Raw genomic sequence first — 8558 nt, 5'->3', positions numbered from 1 at the left:
CATGGGAGAAGAACTAAGAACATGTGAGAACTACAAACATGGCCTCTAAGAAGAACTACAAACATGGGAGAAGAACTACAAATATGGGAGAAGAACTACAAACATGGGAGAAGAACTACAAACATGGGAGAAGAACTACAAACATGGCCTCTGAGAAGAACTACAAACATGGGAGAAGAACTACAAACATGTGAGAAGAACTACAAACATGTGAGAAGAACTACAAACAAGGCCTCTGAGAAGAACTACAAACATGGCTGAAACGATAACAGCACTTCCTGAGCCGTTGTTCAGACTCGACGAGGCGGGAACTCTTTTTTCTGGTGACTCCAACAACAACATGTTTATAAATGTGAATCCTTCAGACTACGTTTCCCATCAGCCCCTGCTGCTGCTGAGGGCTCCTGCTAATAACTATAATGAAAGAAAGTGTCACTGTAAAAAATATGACTTTATTTTACAAAAGACGTTTCTGTGTCATCAGCATAGAAAACAACAGAGAGACAGGAAGTTTGTGTTTGTGTCACACGGAGAAAACAAACAAACAAACAAACAAACAAACAAACAAACAAACAAACATTTCATCTACGATCCTGAAACCTTTACACACACTTCAAAGAGTTTATTTCTACTGTCGCCATGACAACACTTCCTGTGTTTATCCCCAATCAGCCAAAGTCCTGAACGTCTTTAGAGCTTTAGGAGAATAACAGGTCAGAGGTCAGAGGTCAGAGGTCAGAGGTCACGGGAGGAGGCAACTAAAGCTCTACGCTGACGACGCCCTGCTGCTCACAGCGTTTCAACAGATTAGACCAGAGAATAACGAGTAAACAAGAGACTAACGAGTAAACAAGAGACTAACGAGTAAACAAGAGACTAACGAGTAAACAAGAGACTAACGAGTAAACAAGAGACTAACGAGTAAACAAGAGACTAACGAGTAAACAAGAGACTAACGAGGAAACAAGAGACTAACGAGTAAACAAGAGACTAACGAGTAAACAAGAGACTAACGAGTAAACAAGAGACTAACGAGTAAACAAGAGACTAACGAGTAAACAAGAGACTAACGAGGAAACAAGAGACTAACGAGTAAACAAGAGACTAACGAGTAAACGAGAGACTAACGAGTAAACGAGAGACTAACGAGTAAACAAGAGACTAACGAGTAAACAAGAGACTAACGAGTAAACAAGAGACTAACGAGGAAACAAGAGACTAACGAGTAAACGAGAGACTAACGAGTAAACGAGAGACTAACGAGTAAACAAGAGAATAACGAGTAAACAAGAGACTAACGAGTAAACAAGAGACTAACGAGTAAACAAGAGACTAACGAGTAAACAAGAGACTAACGAGTAAACGAGAGACTAACGAGTAAACGAGAGACTAACGAGTAAACGAGAGACTAACGAGTAAACGAGAGACTAACGAGTAAACGAGAGACTAACGAGTAAACAAGAGACTAACGAGTAAACAAGAGACTAACGAGTAAACAAGAGACTAACGAGTAAACAAGAGGCTAACGAGTAAACAAGAGACTAACGAGTAAACAAGAGACTAACGAGTAAACAAGAGACTAACGAGGAAACAAGAGACTAACGAGTAAACAAGAGACTAACGAGTAAACAAGAGACTAACGAGTAAACAAGAGACTAACGAGTAAACAAGAGACTAACGAGTAAACAAGAGACTAACGAGTAAACAAGAGACTAACGAGGAAACAAGAGACTAACGAGTAAACGAGAGACTAACGAGTAAACAAGAGACTAACGAGTAAACAAGAGACTAACGAGTAAACAAGAGACTAACGAGTAAACAAGAGACTAACGAGTAAACAAGAGACTAACGAGTAAACGAGAGACTAACGAGTAAACAAGAGACTAACGAGGAAACAAGAGACTAACGAGTAAACGAGAGACTAACGAGTAAACGAGAGACTAACGAGTAAACAAGAGACTAACGAGGAAACAAGAGACTAACGAGTAAACAAGAGACTAACGAGTAAACGAGAGACTAACGAGTAAACGAGAGACTAACGAGTAAACAAGAGACTAACGAGGAAACAAGAGACTAACGAGTAAACCAGAGACTAACGAGTAAACAAGAGACTAACGAGTAAACGAGAGACTAACGAGTAAACAAGAGAATAACGAGTAAACAAGAGACTAACGAGTAAACGAGAGACTAACGAGTAAACAAGAGACTAACGAGTATGAAGTTGAGCTGTAAATGGATAAATTTCAAACTTCACAAGAAGGTCTGAAGTGTAAACACTGATTTCACAAAACGACCTCTAAAACGACCTCTAAAACGACCTCTAAACGACCTCAAAAGCCTCTAAAACGACCTCTAAAACCTCCAACACAACCTCTAAAACGACCTCTAAAACCTCCAACACGACCTCTAAAACCTCCAACACGACCTCTAAAATCTTCTACACGACCTCTAAAACGACCTCTAACACCTTTTGATTTCACCTGTTTAAGAAAAGAAAAAACGAAAACACGTCTGGAGCTGCAGAGAAGAAGAGTCGGACTCTTTCTGGAAACACACACAACAACTACACACGTCTACACAACAACACAACAACAACAACAACACAACAACAACAACACAACAACACTCCAGCGTGGACTGAGAAACGTAAACATGCTGTTTGTGAAGCAGCTGACTGCGTCGTCGTGGAAACAGTGGAAGTCCACGCATCGTCCAACCCCGAAGCAGCTGACAGAGCGGTGAAGGCACTGACGGGAGCAGCTGAGTCGGGAAAACACGGAGGAGGCAAAACTAACTCGCTGACGAGCGACCAATGCTACAGAGAGCGGCTTTGATGTGCAGCGGCGGCGGCGGCGTGCAGGTGGGACCCGGTCAGAAGCCCCGGAGCTGAAGCTAAAGATGAGGCGGAGGTACTGAAGCGTTCCAAACAATCAAACAGTCCGAGCACGGGTCAAAGGTCAGTTCACTGTGTCCTTTCAAAATAAAAGTCCCAAACGTGTCAGCGTCTCGTCGCCTTCCCCTCCAGGAGACGGGCAGCGGCGAGGGCAGCGGCGAGGGCAGCGGCGGGGACAGCGGCGAGGGCAGCGGCGAGGGCAGCGGCGAGGCGAGGGAGGAGGCGTCCAGGCGTCAGAGACGAAGGCAGGTTTCTGTGGAGACACGAGAGAAAAGCGTCAGACGTGTTTCAGACGCTCAGAGGTCACAGGAAACACGGCGGTGTTCGTACCTCGTGGGCGCCGCCGCCGCCGCCGCCTCAGGACTCAACGCTACGTGGTGGAGCTTCCTCTCCGCTGCAGGTACCTGGAAACGAATATTTAAAAACATGAAAATGAGTCTTTAAATATGAACGAAAGAATTTAAAACCTGTTTTGATCCTTTGAAGCGTTAAAACACTCACACTTGAGTCTGTCGGACGAAGTCGGCAAAGTGTTGATCTCTGGCGCACAACTGGATGATCCTGAGGCGCTCCTGGACCTCCTGCAGGGGTCAGAGGTCAGGGGTCAGAGGTCAGGGGTCAGGGGATAGAGGTCAGAGGATACAGGTCAGAGGTCAGAGGATACAGGTCAGGGGTCAGAGGATAGAGGTCAGGGGTCAGAGGTCAGGGGTTAGGGGATACAGGTCAGGGGTCAGAGGATAGAGGTCAGGGGATAGAGGTCAGAGGATAGAGGTCAGGGGTCAGAGGATAGAGGTCAGAGGTCAGAGGTCAGAGGATAGAGGTCAGAGGTCAGAGGTCAGAGGATAGAGGTCAGAGGATAGAGGTCAGAGGATACAGGTCAGAGGTCAGAGGATACAGGTCAGGGGTCAGAGGATAGAGGTCAGAGGATAGAGGTCAGAGGATAGAGGTCAGAGGATAGAGGTCAGAGGTCAGGGGTCAGAGGTCAGAGGATACAGGTCAGAGGATACAGGTCAGAGGTCAGAGGATAGAGGTCAGAGGATAGAGGTCAGAGGTCAGAGGTCAGAGGATAGAGGTCAGAGGATAGAGGATAGAGGTCAGAGGATAGAGGTCAGAGGACAGAGGACAGAGGTCAGAGGTCAGAGGATACAGGTCAGAGGATAGAGGTCAGAGGATAGAGGTCAGAGGATAGAGGTCAGAGGTCAGAGGACAGAGGTCAGAGGTCAGAGGATACAGGTCAGAGGATAGAGGTCAGAGGATAGAGGTCAGAGGTCAGAGGTCAGAGGATAGAGGTCAGAGGTCAGAGGTCAGAGGATAGAGGTCAGAGGATAGAGGTCAGAGGATAGAGGTCAGAGGATAGAGGTCAGAGGTCAGAGGATAGAGGTCAGAGGTCAGAGGATACAGGTCAGAGGTCAGAGGATAGAGGTCAGAGGTCATTTCAGAACAGAAAAGTGAAGCTCTACGCTGACGACGCTCTGCTGCTCGTAGAGTTCAACAGAAAACGCTCGTACCTCCTTTGTGAGCGTCGTGTTCTCGTAGATGTGTCGTATATCGGCGCTGTCCAGGTCTACGGAGCCGCCGGTGGAGCTGCTGTACCTGGGCACGTCGTCATCATAGCGACGGTAGTACTGGGCAGAGACCGGCTCGCTTTCAAACGTGGGGTTGAACTTGCAGGAGCGCTCCAGCGGCGGCGCCCTGTCGCCCCGTCTGGAAGGAAACATGGAGTTACTCGACAAACTAGCGAATCAGGACAAACATTAAACGGTCCGACCGCGTCGCCGCCCCACCGTAGAGGGTCCTCCGTGTCCTCGTCGTCGTACTGCTCTCGCAGCGTCCTCGCCAAGAAGAAGGTGATCCCGGCCGCCACCATGAGGAAGCCGGCCACGGAGGCGATGGCGATGCCCACGACCAGCGGCTCAGAAACAAACTCCTCACAGCGCTCGCCTCGATACCACCAGTTCTCTCCGACCCGACACCTGCGGCGAGGGTCACGGGTCAGTTCCCAGAGTATCAACGCACACGACTTTCATTCGCTAATTTGATCTGAAACTTTGAGAGTGTAGCGTCTCCTCCCACCTGCAGATGGCGCCCTTGCCGGGGAGGACGTCACATTTGCCGTCGTTGCGGCAGAAGTCGGGCTGCACCTCGCAAACGCTCTGACATGGCAGGCCGTCTACGCTCACGTACCCGGCGTCGCACACGCACTCCGCCTCGCCCGACCACCGGTTGACCGTGCACCTGGAGAACTCGTTGCACGCCTGGAACTTACACGGGTCGGCCCGCTCACCTGGCGAGGAGACACAAGAAGAAGACAGGAAGTGTTTTTATCAGTCTCTGGACCAGAACCACAGACCCCGGTCTGAGACCAGGTCCTCGTGGCGTTCGGTGCAGGGATTAGGGGCTGATGGCGGTGACTAACGCTGTGGATTAGCGGTCTGCAGGAGCTGCTGTGATTGGCTCAGACGGATTAAAGAGCTGCAGCTCAGGAGACTTTGTGGTTGTTTGTAGTCTTTGCGGTTGTTTGTAGTCTTTGTGGTTGTTTGTAGACTTTGTGGTTGTTTGTAGTCTTTGTGGTTGTTTGTAGTCTTTGTGGTTGTTTGTAGTCTTTGTGGTTGTTTGTGGTTGTTTGTAGTCTTTGTGGTTGTTTGTAGTCTTTGTGGTTGTTTGTGGTTGTTTGTAGTCTTTGTGGTTGTTTGTAGTCTTTGTGGTTGTTCGTAGTCTTTGTGGTTGTTTGTAGTCTTTGTGGTTGTTTGTAGTCTTTGTGGTTGTTTGTAGTCTTTGTGGTTGTTTGTAGTCTTTGTGGTTGTTTGTGGTTGTTTGTAGTCTTTGTGGTTGTTTGTAGTCTTTGTGGTTGTTCGTAGTCTTTGTGGTTGTTTGTAGTCTTTGTGGTTGTTTGTAGTCTTTGTGGTTGTTTGTGGTTGTTTGTAGTCTTTGTGGTTGTTTGTAGTCTTTGCGGTTGTTTGTAGCTTTAACTTAAAAGGAAACTGAGTTTTTGTTAATTTAATGGAATAAAACACTGAACCAACTTTACCTGATTCGACGTCGAGCGAGTACTTGTCGATGTCCAGGTCCATGGTCTGGTAGGCGTTGTTGGCGAAGTCCTCCAGGATGAGGTAGACGCTGTTGGTGACCCCTCGGGGAACTGGCTTCCCGAACCTCATCCTGCTGTTCACCACGATGCTTCCGTTCCTGAAGTTCAGGATCTCCAGGTTCTTGAAGTTGTTCAGGTTGGACTCCAGGTACGGGACCAGCTGCCAGAAGAAGACAACGATGCGGTTAGGACATTTCATGTGAATGCAGAAGTGATTGTTCTAGATTCTTGGAGTTCTCACCAGATGCAGGAACCGTTGCTCCAGGGCTTTGTACTCAGGGGAGCTCTTGTTGAAGAGGTCCATGGAGAACGCCATGTTGGTCACCCTGAGGCTGAAGAACACCGTGAGGGCCCTGCCTGGTCGGGTCGGTAATGCGATGGCGTCCAGGTCCGACCCCTGAGCCCCGCTGGAGAAGCCGCTGCTGTCACCTTCCGTTGCCACGCCGCCATACTGGAACATATCGAAGCTGACGTCGATGCGCGGCACGTTGGAGAGGTCGTGCTCAAACGGTTGGATCTCTGTAGCGTTGGTGGCGTTGTTGACTTCTTTAGGCGAGGGAGTTGTTGTTTGGAGGGCGTCACTACTTAACTTACTTTCTGAAGTATTTGTGGAGGTGGTTAACAAGTCTTCATCCTGTGCTGAAACACCTGGCGCCGCTTCTACGGCATCCTTTGGAGGACTTTCTGTTTCGTCAACAACCGTCACCGATAAATGAGGAGCATCTGAAGTCGGATTACTCATGGGAACTTCGTCAGCGTCTTCATGGTTTGGGTGCTCATGGTGTTCCTCGTCCTCCGGCGCCGAATCGGACACTCGAGTGAATGGCGAGTCCTTCTCAGGTGAGAGGGCGATGCTGCTGCTGCGGTCTGAACTCACAGACGAGGTGAGGGCCGGCGCCGCAGTCGTTGTTAGGACAACCATGACCTCATCCACAACCAGATCCTCGTCTTGGATGCCAACCGTCGGCGCCGTGGTTATCACAGTACCAGCGGTGCCAATGTGTTGCTCCTCTAGGATCTCAACCTCATCGTGGTCTTTGGTTTCTGGCTGCAGCGGTTTGGGTTCCTCCGTGAATATCTGAACTTCTGGCGGCTCTTGGGCGGCTGCCTGGACTTCTACAGAGGTAGGAGACTCTTCGGTTGAGACAGCGTCAGAATCAGGTGCTTCAGGTGCAACTATAACTTTAACCTCATCCTGCTCAGGTACGTCGTCTGATTCAGAGCCAAATGTAGCCCCTGGAAGCTCTATTGTTGCTTCAGTGGTTGTTGTTTCTGGAAGCCTGACTGCCGAATCAGTTGGCCCTGCGAAAACTGGGGCCTCATGAGTCCAAACCTCAGGTTCAGGAGAATCTGTGTCCGGCGCTGCACTGGTGTGTGTGGTCAAGGAGAAGTCGTCATAGATCCCAGACGCCTCCACAGTTTTCACTGAAAGTTCGACATTCAAGGTTCCTTTAGGCGAGAACACGGGAGCGTCTGTGGTGGTTGAGTACCGAGGGTCTGTGCTGATGTGCGGGGTGACCAAAACCTGGTCCAAGAACGGTTCCTCAATGGCTCCGTCCAGCACTGATTCTTCAAAAGCAGGAACTGTTGTTGTCTTCAAAGGGGGAGCACTGGTGAGCTCGAGTCCCATCACAATGACGTCAGCTTTCTCAGCGGTCGGGGACTCAACATCAAAGTCCTCTTCGTCCTCGGTCTGCTCCAGGTCAGGCGGCGGGAGCACCTCCAGGCTGCCGTCGCCCTCCTCGTAGAGGCCGGTGCCATCAGAGGTTGCTGCTCTCTGCCAGGACCAGGGATCAGCTCCCTGGCTGTCTCCAGAGAAACCAGAGCCAGAGCCTTCGTCAGAGCCTGTTTGAGGTTTCACTGGCGGCGGAGGGCTGGCGTCTGCAGAGGAGCCTCCAGGACTGACCGCAGCGTCCCCGGGGGGGCTGTCATCGCCGACGGCAGGACTGTTACCGAAGAGGAAATCCTCATGTTCAACATTTCCATCGCCTGTGAAGCAGAAAAGCACATGGAGAGTGTTTTACGGCCGGGATCTCCCTGAAACTCCAGGCACAGAACTAATCCTGAAGTGTTTACGGCCTCACAAACCGGAGGGACCAGGATTTAACGGCGCTCACAGGGAATTAATGAGCAGCCGGGATTTATTAACGCCACATCTGCAAACGCCTTTTCCACAGTTTAGGGTCGTCTGGGGTTCTGAGGAGGAGATTGAACGTACTCTCTTTCTGCAGGCCGCCCGTCTTCTCGGGGAACTCGGCGGCGGGCGGAGGACTCTCGTCGAACATGAAGACGTCATTCTCGCTCAGCGTGGCGCCCTGAGGGCCTTTCCACTGGTCGAAGGGGTCGAACAGGAAGTCGTCTTTGTTGACGAAGACGGCTCCGGTGTCCGCCTCGTGGACCGGAGCGTCGGGGGGCTTCTCTGCGGCGAGGACATTGTCCTGGAAGAAGAAGAAGAAGAAGAGAAAGGTCGACTCACGGTGTCCTCAGGGACGTCCGTGTTTGTCTCACGGTCACTCACCATGCTGGCGAAGGCGTCCGCCGGGCGGCTCGTGGGTTTCACGGCGGGGACGACGTCCG

The sequence above is a fragment of the Echiichthys vipera genome (genome assembly GCF_963691815.1).
Source record: "Echiichthys vipera genome assembly, chromosome: 23".
NCBI classification, from domain to species: Eukaryota; Metazoa; Chordata; class Actinopteri; order Perciformes; family Trachinidae; genus Echiichthys; species Echiichthys vipera.
The sequence above is the reverse complement of the archived record's forward strand: the minus strand, read 5'-3'. Positions refer to the sequence as shown.